This window comes from Octopus bimaculoides, chromosome 1 (assembly GCF_046866305.1).
Source record: "Octopus bimaculoides isolate indiv1 chromosome 1, ASM4686630v1, whole genome shotgun sequence".
NCBI lineage: Eukaryota > Metazoa > Mollusca > Cephalopoda > Octopoda > Octopodidae > Octopus > Octopus bimaculoides.
The window spans coordinates 5536855-5545566 of record NC_142928.1 but is presented as its reverse complement, the minus strand read 5'-3'; positions in this window follow the sequence as shown (position 1 = coordinate 5545566).

The following is an 8712-nucleotide window of genomic DNA, read 5'->3' as shown; positions in this document are numbered from 1 at the left end:
TTAATTTTTGAATCATTAAAATGGCCAGAAAGAATTTTGATTTGAGTTGCTCCTTTGAAAGAAAGTCTCGACCGGTATATCTATGTGAGATGTTGTAGTTTAACTCCTGAGCAACACCATTGAAGAAAGGCACTCCAGCCATGACTTCTCTGTCTATTTTGAATGTATAGGCAGCTCATGGCTACATTATTCAACCTGTCCAAGGCAGCAAACTGGCAGAATCGTTAGCATGCTGGGTGAAATGCTTAGCGGTATTTCATCTGTCTTCATGTTCTGAGTTCAAATTCCACCGAGGTCGACTTTGCCTTTCATCCTTTCAGGGTTGATAAATTAAGTACCCTTCCCCAAAATTTCAGGTCTTGTGCCTAGGGTAGAAAGGATTATTCAACCTGTCCCATTTGTAAGAACAGAAACCTCACACAATGCAGTGTCTATAATGGAAATGCAGACAGAGGTCTTTGTGTCTTGGAGACTGTTTCATTCCACCACAAATGTTCCAAATGTTCTTAACCTACTTTTCTATAATATTGGTTTTGAATCATTAAGCTTTTAATCTTTTTACATGCTTCAGTTTTCAGACTGTGGCCATGCTGGGGCACCACCCCGGGGAACTTTTAGTTGAATGTATTGATTCCAGCACTTCTTTTCTTTTTAAGCTTGGTACTTATTTTATTAGGCAGTTTTGCCAAACTGCTAAGTCATGGGGACATAAACACAAACAGTGGTTGTCAAGCAGTTGTGGTGGACGAATACACACACACACACGATAGGATTCTTTCAGTTTCTATCTACGAAATCCACTCAGAAGAATTTGGTGTCGAAAATACTTGGCGAAGGTGCCACACTGTGGGACTGAACCTGGAACCATGTGGTTAGGAAGCAAGCTTCTGACCACACAGCCACACCGGCACCTATGGTTAAGAAAATGAAAAAGGAAGACCATTTCAAAGTGGAAGGAACTTGAAAAAAGGACATGTGAATATACGTAAGCCATTAGCAAAAATAAGAGGTTTAGAGCAAGGACCACTTAACCGAGTGAATAAGTTTTAAGTGGCACTTAATAAATATGGAGAGAATTAAGATGGTGGAGCAGCAAGATGTGACATTTGAAGTTGCCAGACATTGAGGCAATACTTTTTAGTGGCTGTGTGGTAAGAAGTTTGCTTCCCAACCACATGGTTCTAGGTTCAGTCCCACTGTGTGGTACCTTGGACAAGTGTCTTCTACTATAACCTCAGGATGACCAAAGCCTTGTGAGTGGATTTGGTAGAAGGAAACTGAAAGAAGCCTAAATGAAGGAGGTGGCAAGCTGGCCGAAACGTTAGCATGCCGGGCGAAATGCTTAGCGGTATTTCGTCTGCCATTATGTTCTGAGTTCAAATTCCACCAAGGTCCACTTTGCCTTTCATCCATTCAGGGTCGATAAATTAAGTACCAGTTACACACTGGGGTCGATTAAATCGACTTAATCCCTTTGTCTGTCCTTGTTTGTCCCCTCTATGTTTAGCCCCTTGTGGGCAATAAAGAAGTAAGAAACTAAATGAAGCCTGTTGTGTATGTGTCTTTGTGCTTGTGTTTGTTACCCATGGATCTGGGTTCAATCCCACAGCATGGCACCTACTATAGCTTCAGGCTAACCAAAACCTTGTGAGTGGATTTGACAGATGGAAACTGAAAGAAGCCCGTCGCATGTGTATGAGTATGTATATATCTATGTGTGTGTGTCTTTATGTCTGTCTTTGTCCTCCACTGCAACTTGACAACTGGTGTTGGTGTATTTACATTCCTGTAACTTAGCAGTTCGGCAAAAGTGACTAATAGAGTACCAGACTGAAAAGAAAAAAGTACTGGAGTTGATTCACTGAACTAAAAATTCTTCAAGGTGGTGCTCCAGCATGGCCACAGTCAAATGACTGAAACAAGTGAATGATAAAAAAACTTGTCTCATCATTTTACTTTCCCAATCAGCATCTTCCGAATGTCCTCATCAGTATTTTAATTAAATGGTGTTGTCTTCAGGCTTGCAGCTTAATTGTGCCAAGGTCGGCAATTCCACAGGAAGTGAAGGACACTTCCAGAGACGTTCTGACATTCCTAACAAACGATTCCTCAATTCTTTTTGTTTCGATGGAGAACGTTGAAATACTCTTTTATTCTTTTGTTTCAGTCATGTGACTACGGCCATGCTGGAGCATTGCCTTTAGTCGAACAGGACTTATTCTTTGTAAGTCTAGTACTTATTCTGTTGGCATTTTTTGCCAAACCACTAAGATACGGGGACATAAACACACCAACATCGGTTGTCAAGAGACAGTGGGGGGGGGACAACCAATGATATATATATATACACACACACACACACACAAATATATATGACGGGCTTCTTTCAGTTTCCATCTACCAAATCCACTCTCAAGGTTTTGGTCGGCCCAAGGCTATAGTAGACCTGGAACCGTGTGGTTGGTAAGCAAGCTACTTACCACACAGCCACTCCTGCACCTGTATGTTTGAGATTTTTGATAAAAAGTATTTATTTTAACAGTAAACAAAAGTTGTTGTTGTTGTTGTTACTACAAATGACAAAGCTTATTGTTCTTGAACTCGGTGTCATAGTAATTGGTATCATGATGTTAGCTGACCATTGTGTGTTGCCTTTGCCATTTGTCCATTGTCTTCGTGGATAATTATTGAACGTTGCAGTGAGAATTTTCAATCAATAAGTGTCATGTTTTAATACAGAATTTGGATTACATTACTCGAATGCAAGCCAATAATGGACAGAATATATGAGCAAATACAATGCAGTATTTACTCAAAAACACACGCTGATTAAAGAAAAAGCAGAACCTAAAGATCTGCATGCAAAAAGTATCACGCCACTTACGAAACAAACATCATCATCATCATCATCATTTAACGTCCGCTTTCCATGCTAGCATGGGTTGGACGATTTGACTGAGGACTGGTGGACCAGGTGGCTATACCAGGCTCCAATCTGATTTGGCAGAGTTTCTACAGCTGGATGCCCTTCCTAATGCCAACCATGCTGAGAGTGTAGTGGGTGCTTTTACGTGCCGCTGGCACGAGGGCCAGTCAGGTGGTACTGCAGTATGCAAATTAGAAGGCAGTCAAAAGTTCACTTTAAAAGGAAACGAGGTGAACGCATGAAATAAAGCAGAGTCACTAAACTTAGTTCAAGACTTAGTCAGAACATAGAATTAAATTAGAGCAATACAACAATAAGAATATCTCGGAATCCTCCAGAAGCTTCTAATCCTCTTTATGGTGGTGTTTAGTTCTATCCAAGTCCAGCAGACAAAGCTGAAACTATGTAAGATTTGGTGGAATAGAGATTTGACACCTTACTTTACTCATCATTGCAAATATTTACCATAGTCTTGTAGAACAATGGAAATAAACAGGACTTATTTAATATTATTATTAGAGCTAAATCAGATGAAATATTGATTTCAAAATTTGACACAAGGCCAGCAATTTCGGAGTTGGTGAGATCAGCCTCAGTTTTCAACTGGTATTTATTTTATCAACCCTGAAAGGAGAAAAGGCAATGTCAATCTAGACAGAAATTGAACTCTGAACATGGAGGTAGATGAGATGCCACTATTTTGTCTGGCACGCCAATGACCCTACCAGCTTGCCACTTTTGATAAAATATTGCCAGAATTAAAACTAAGGAATTTAAAGAGAAAGCATCATTATTTGAAATCTGATGCTATGACTTTCTAAAAACGTTTGAATGATTTTAGGGGTATGACTCCTTGCTCCTAAACAATGTTATTCTGTTGTCTTCTTTGTCTCCATGTGATGCAAAGTCACTGAGGATAGTTAAATGTTCCCTTGGATAACTCTTCCAACCAGTTGTAATTTAAGTTAAACTCATTTTCCATTAACCATGTTAGATTAGAAGTCTGTGAATTTTCAGACTTGTTAGACAAGTGGTGCTCGACCTTTTTTAATATCTGGGCCAAATCTCAAATCTCAAAACCTGGGGCTACACGGAAAAAAAAAAAAGAAAAAGCAAAACACAAGTCAATTAGAGAAAAATTTATTGTATTTATGGAGGGGAGACCATCAGGGGCTACTGGAAGGATTCTTGAGGGTTGCATGAGGCCCTGAGAACTGCTAAGTTAAAACGTTGGCTAGAATGCCTTGTGGTATTTGTTTCAATTCCTGCTGGGGTCATCATCTGTATCTTTCAACCTATCTGGGTTGATAAAAAAACCCAAAACTAACCAATCCATAGGACGACTGGCAGAACTCCAAGAACACCAGATTAGATGCCTTCTAGCCTCTGTTCCACATGTCTTGTGTTCTGGCAATGACATGGGTGCCAAGTTGTATCAGTGCAAGTCGACAACTCATCCTTTTGGACAAACATTGGAGATGTGGAGAGAGTGACACTTGATGGACAATTGGCAGAAATTCTGGGTCATAATTGTATTGCAGAAAAAAACTGAGCTTTCAAGTAATTTAAATTTACTTTCAGACATAATTTATCAAGAATAACTTCCTTGATTCACAGTAATGGAAATAACTTCTCTGTATATTTTTTCATGGGTGTCAAAAAAGCAACAAAAGTCACCAAACAACAAACTCACCCACACTTTTGGCCTATCCCGTGCTTTGAGAGCACTTCTACATATTTATTATACTCCTGCATTCCACCTGTTTTGTACTGCCACATATATATATATAACATACATATATATATATATAAATATATATATATATATATCTTGATAATACTGAAACTCTAGGGATGTTTGTGTGTAACTGAAATATCTCAGAAATAGTATATTTTATCTTAATTCTTTTTACATATTTATTTTCATACTTACCTTCGTCAATACATTAAAAATTTTTGTGACATTTGGACCTCTATATAAATGATTAAACACAATTTTTGTTATTTCTTGATGAAAAAATACATGGCTTCTGTGATGTTTACACACATACAGAATACACACACATGATGAATGTCATGGCATGCATGTCAATCAACACAAACACACGTCTGCTATCTGTGACATATACACACACACAGTCTTCGTGCTCTCTAAGAAAAAAAAAAACCTGTTGACTTTTTGATGTACACAATATTTTAATCATTTAGAAATATTTTTAACTGAATGTAATTTCATCATCTGGAGTTCATTAATTTCTGCTGCGATTTTGGTTTTACTTCATTCAACAGTTCTTCTCAAGCATATATTGCCCGATGCATCGAGGGTACTCTTAAATGGGCCGGACATGCAGCACTGGCATCGGCCATGGCTGCGATCTCACTTTAGTTGCTGGGTCTTCTCACATATGCGTACATTTTTTTGCATGTACGTGTGTGAGAGAGTGTGAGTGAGAGTGAGTGAGAGTGTGAGTAAATGAACATGAATGTTCTCATGTATGTGCAAGTGGCATACTCTCTCCTCTCTTTCACATTAAAACAAAAACATCAGGTGATTTTCAGGATAAAAATTGTTAAAAAGAAAAGTTTGCTTACTATTGTTTTGGTAGTTCCAATTAGCTAAGTCCAGAAGTTAGGCTAAATATATATACATGCATAAGTGCCGTGAATTAAACATCATAACTTCAACTCTTAATATTATTTACATTATTTACATTTGATGGATATTTGTCCTCATCTTGTTTGTTGTGAACACAACGTTTCGGCTGATATACTTTCCAGCCTTCATCAGGTGTCTTGGGGAAATTTCAAACCTGAGTTCTCATTCCTAAGGTATTTTTCAATGTTATTATTATTCTTATTATTGGAATCAAACTTGGAATCTTAGGATTAGTAGCCCGCGCTCTTAACCACTACTAGGAATGAGAACCCAAGATTGAAATTTCTGCAAGACACCTGATGAAGGCTGGAGGGTATATCAGCTGAAACATTGTGTTAACAACAAACAAGATGAGGATAAATATCCATCAAATGTAAATAATGTTAAGAGTTGAAGTTATGATGTTTAATTTCCCTGTAATATAGAGAAAGCATCTGCTGCCTTGCCCCTTATATTTGCTGGCCTTAACTACAATGCTCCAGTTTATTTGGGGATTGACTACACCTGTTTTTAAGGCACCATACTATATTAAAGATGTTAGCTTTGTTTAGAGTGACACATGTATCTTTCCTTGAAGGTATTTTTAGTTATTCTAATGCAAGTTCTTGTGCTTCCATTCTTGACAGTGAAATTGGCCTTGGAAACTAGTTTGTTTTCCAAGGACATATTGTGATGGGGACAGTTATTAAAGAATCTACAGTTACAAAATCTATGTTGATATTCCTAATGCTATTATCCTCATTGTGATTGAAAATCGCTGAGCCTTGGATGGGGAGGCAACTGTAACTTATTTTAATTGTGTTTCTATTAAAGATCATTCAATATTTATGCGAGCATGGAAAGTGGGTGTCTTTAAGTTTCAGAAATCATCTTGCTATGTTTGTAATCATGTTCAATCTGTACAGATGGTTACACTACAAATTCTTCTTATGTCAGAATCTTTTGAGTCTGAGTAAATTTGGTTTGATGTAGCATATATTGTTCTTAAAATTGGATCTTTCTAATGAGGTGCTGTAATAGAGAACTACCTTTTTCAAGATTATTTCATCAAAGGATAGGTCAGAAACACATGCCAATGTAAGGGAAATAACACTTAATGTACAGACTTGAGTGAGCTCCCCTCATCTGTGTCTGTAAAATCTCTCATTAACTCACAGTCTCTTCCACTAAGAAGACCGATTAGTAACATTAAGTGGAACCCTTGAAAAAGCTTCCATAAGACCTTTGGTAGCATTACTTATCCAGCAAATATTTTGTTGAGCACTCTTTCTCACTGTACACCACTATTGTGTGTGCCCATATAAACACACACATGCAAAATACTCTTACACTGCAAATGCACCCAACCCATATACCTACAAATATGCACACACACACAAAAGTAGACAAAAATACTGACGTATGACCACTTAATTAAATATTCATAGACTGTAAACTAAGTTATTAACTTTTGTTCTTCATTTGTGACACAAAATACGTCTGGCAGTGTTCCAGGCTTCATATAAATGCAACTAGAAATAACTTGAAGAAAATGTATAGCTGGTCTCTGCTACAAATCAAATTGTTATTTTGTTTAATAGTTAACAGCTGGGAATCCTAACCACTAAACATACTTAGAAACACACATGACAGGGTATGGCTTGGACAGCTCTGCAAATGCAACCATTCATTTAGTGTTTAAGTTCCATGCTGACACCAGATGGACCATTGGACACGATTCAATGGGTCTGAGAAGTGTCTGCATAGGGGAGAAAGAAACTGTGGAAGCCCTTTGTGTGTGTTGAGTTATGTCCGTTTATGCTAAAACTGTAACTTATTTTATCAGTCTACCAAAATGCTAAGTACCAGATTAGTCAGTACAGGGGTGGGGTGGGGGTGATACAATCAATTAAAAAACACTCCAGTATGGTTAGTCTCATAACTGAAATTACAGGGGCTTAGTGGTTAAGATGTTGGCCTCAGTTTCAGGCTGTGGGTTCAATTTCTACAATGGTTTACACATTGTGTCCTTCAGCAAGGCTCTTCATTTTACGCTGCTCCAAGTCAACAGCTGGTGCAACCATCTGTCCCTTCAATTAGTGAGAGCATGGTACAAGCTATCAGGCCATATTCACTTGCAAGTGACAGCTATAGTAACGTACTTATATTCATGCCTTTTCCAAGTGTATAGTCACAAGAACACCCCCCCTCTCTTTGGTCATGAATGACCATGTGATTGCACCTAGAAAGTTCCCCTCCGAGGCACAAGTCCAAGCAAGGTTGTTTATGGAAGACCAGCAGTCACCCATGCATACCAGCCCCGCCCACTCTACCAATGTTATCCGAGGGAAAGGCAAAGGGGCCGATACAGCTTGGCACCAGTGATGTCACAACTCATTTCTATAGCTGAGTTAACTGGAGCAATGTGAAAATAAAGTGTCTTGCTCAAGAACACAACACAGAGCTCAGTCTGGGAATCGAACTCACTACCTCATGATTGTGAGCCCAACGCTCTAACCACTGAGCCATGCGTCTTCACAAGAGTGAAGTGAAATTGGTGTTAACCAGGAATTAAAAATCAAGTCCCAGACTCCCAGGAACTTACTTGCCACACTCAATGCTTTAATAAAGGGTTTTATTAGATTTTTTCATTAAAGAGAAAGAAAAAAAAAATTATTCCACAAATCTCTTTCTGACTGCAATTATTTTGTCTTAAGAAACGTTTTGCATTGTAAAATGTTTCTTATATCTCATGCTGACAATTTCTAAAAAGAATGAAAGAATGTTATATACAATTACCAATGACTCCGAAGTTAAGAACTCTGGAATTGTGTATTCTAGGCACAGGAGTGACTGTGTGGTAAGAAGTTTGGTTTCCGACCACATGGTTCTGGGTTCAGTCCCATTGCATGGCACCTGGGCCAAGTATCTTCTATAGCTTTGGGCCTTGTGAGTGGATGTAGTAGATGGAAACTGAAAGAAGCCTATCATATGCATGTGTGTGTGTGTTTGACCCACCGCCACTGCTTGACAACTGGTGTTGATGTGTTTGTTACATAACTTAACAGTTTGACAAAAGAAACTGAGAGAATAAGTACCAGGCTTTAAAAAATGAGTCCAAAATAACTTAGTTATATTTGGAGACAGTCAT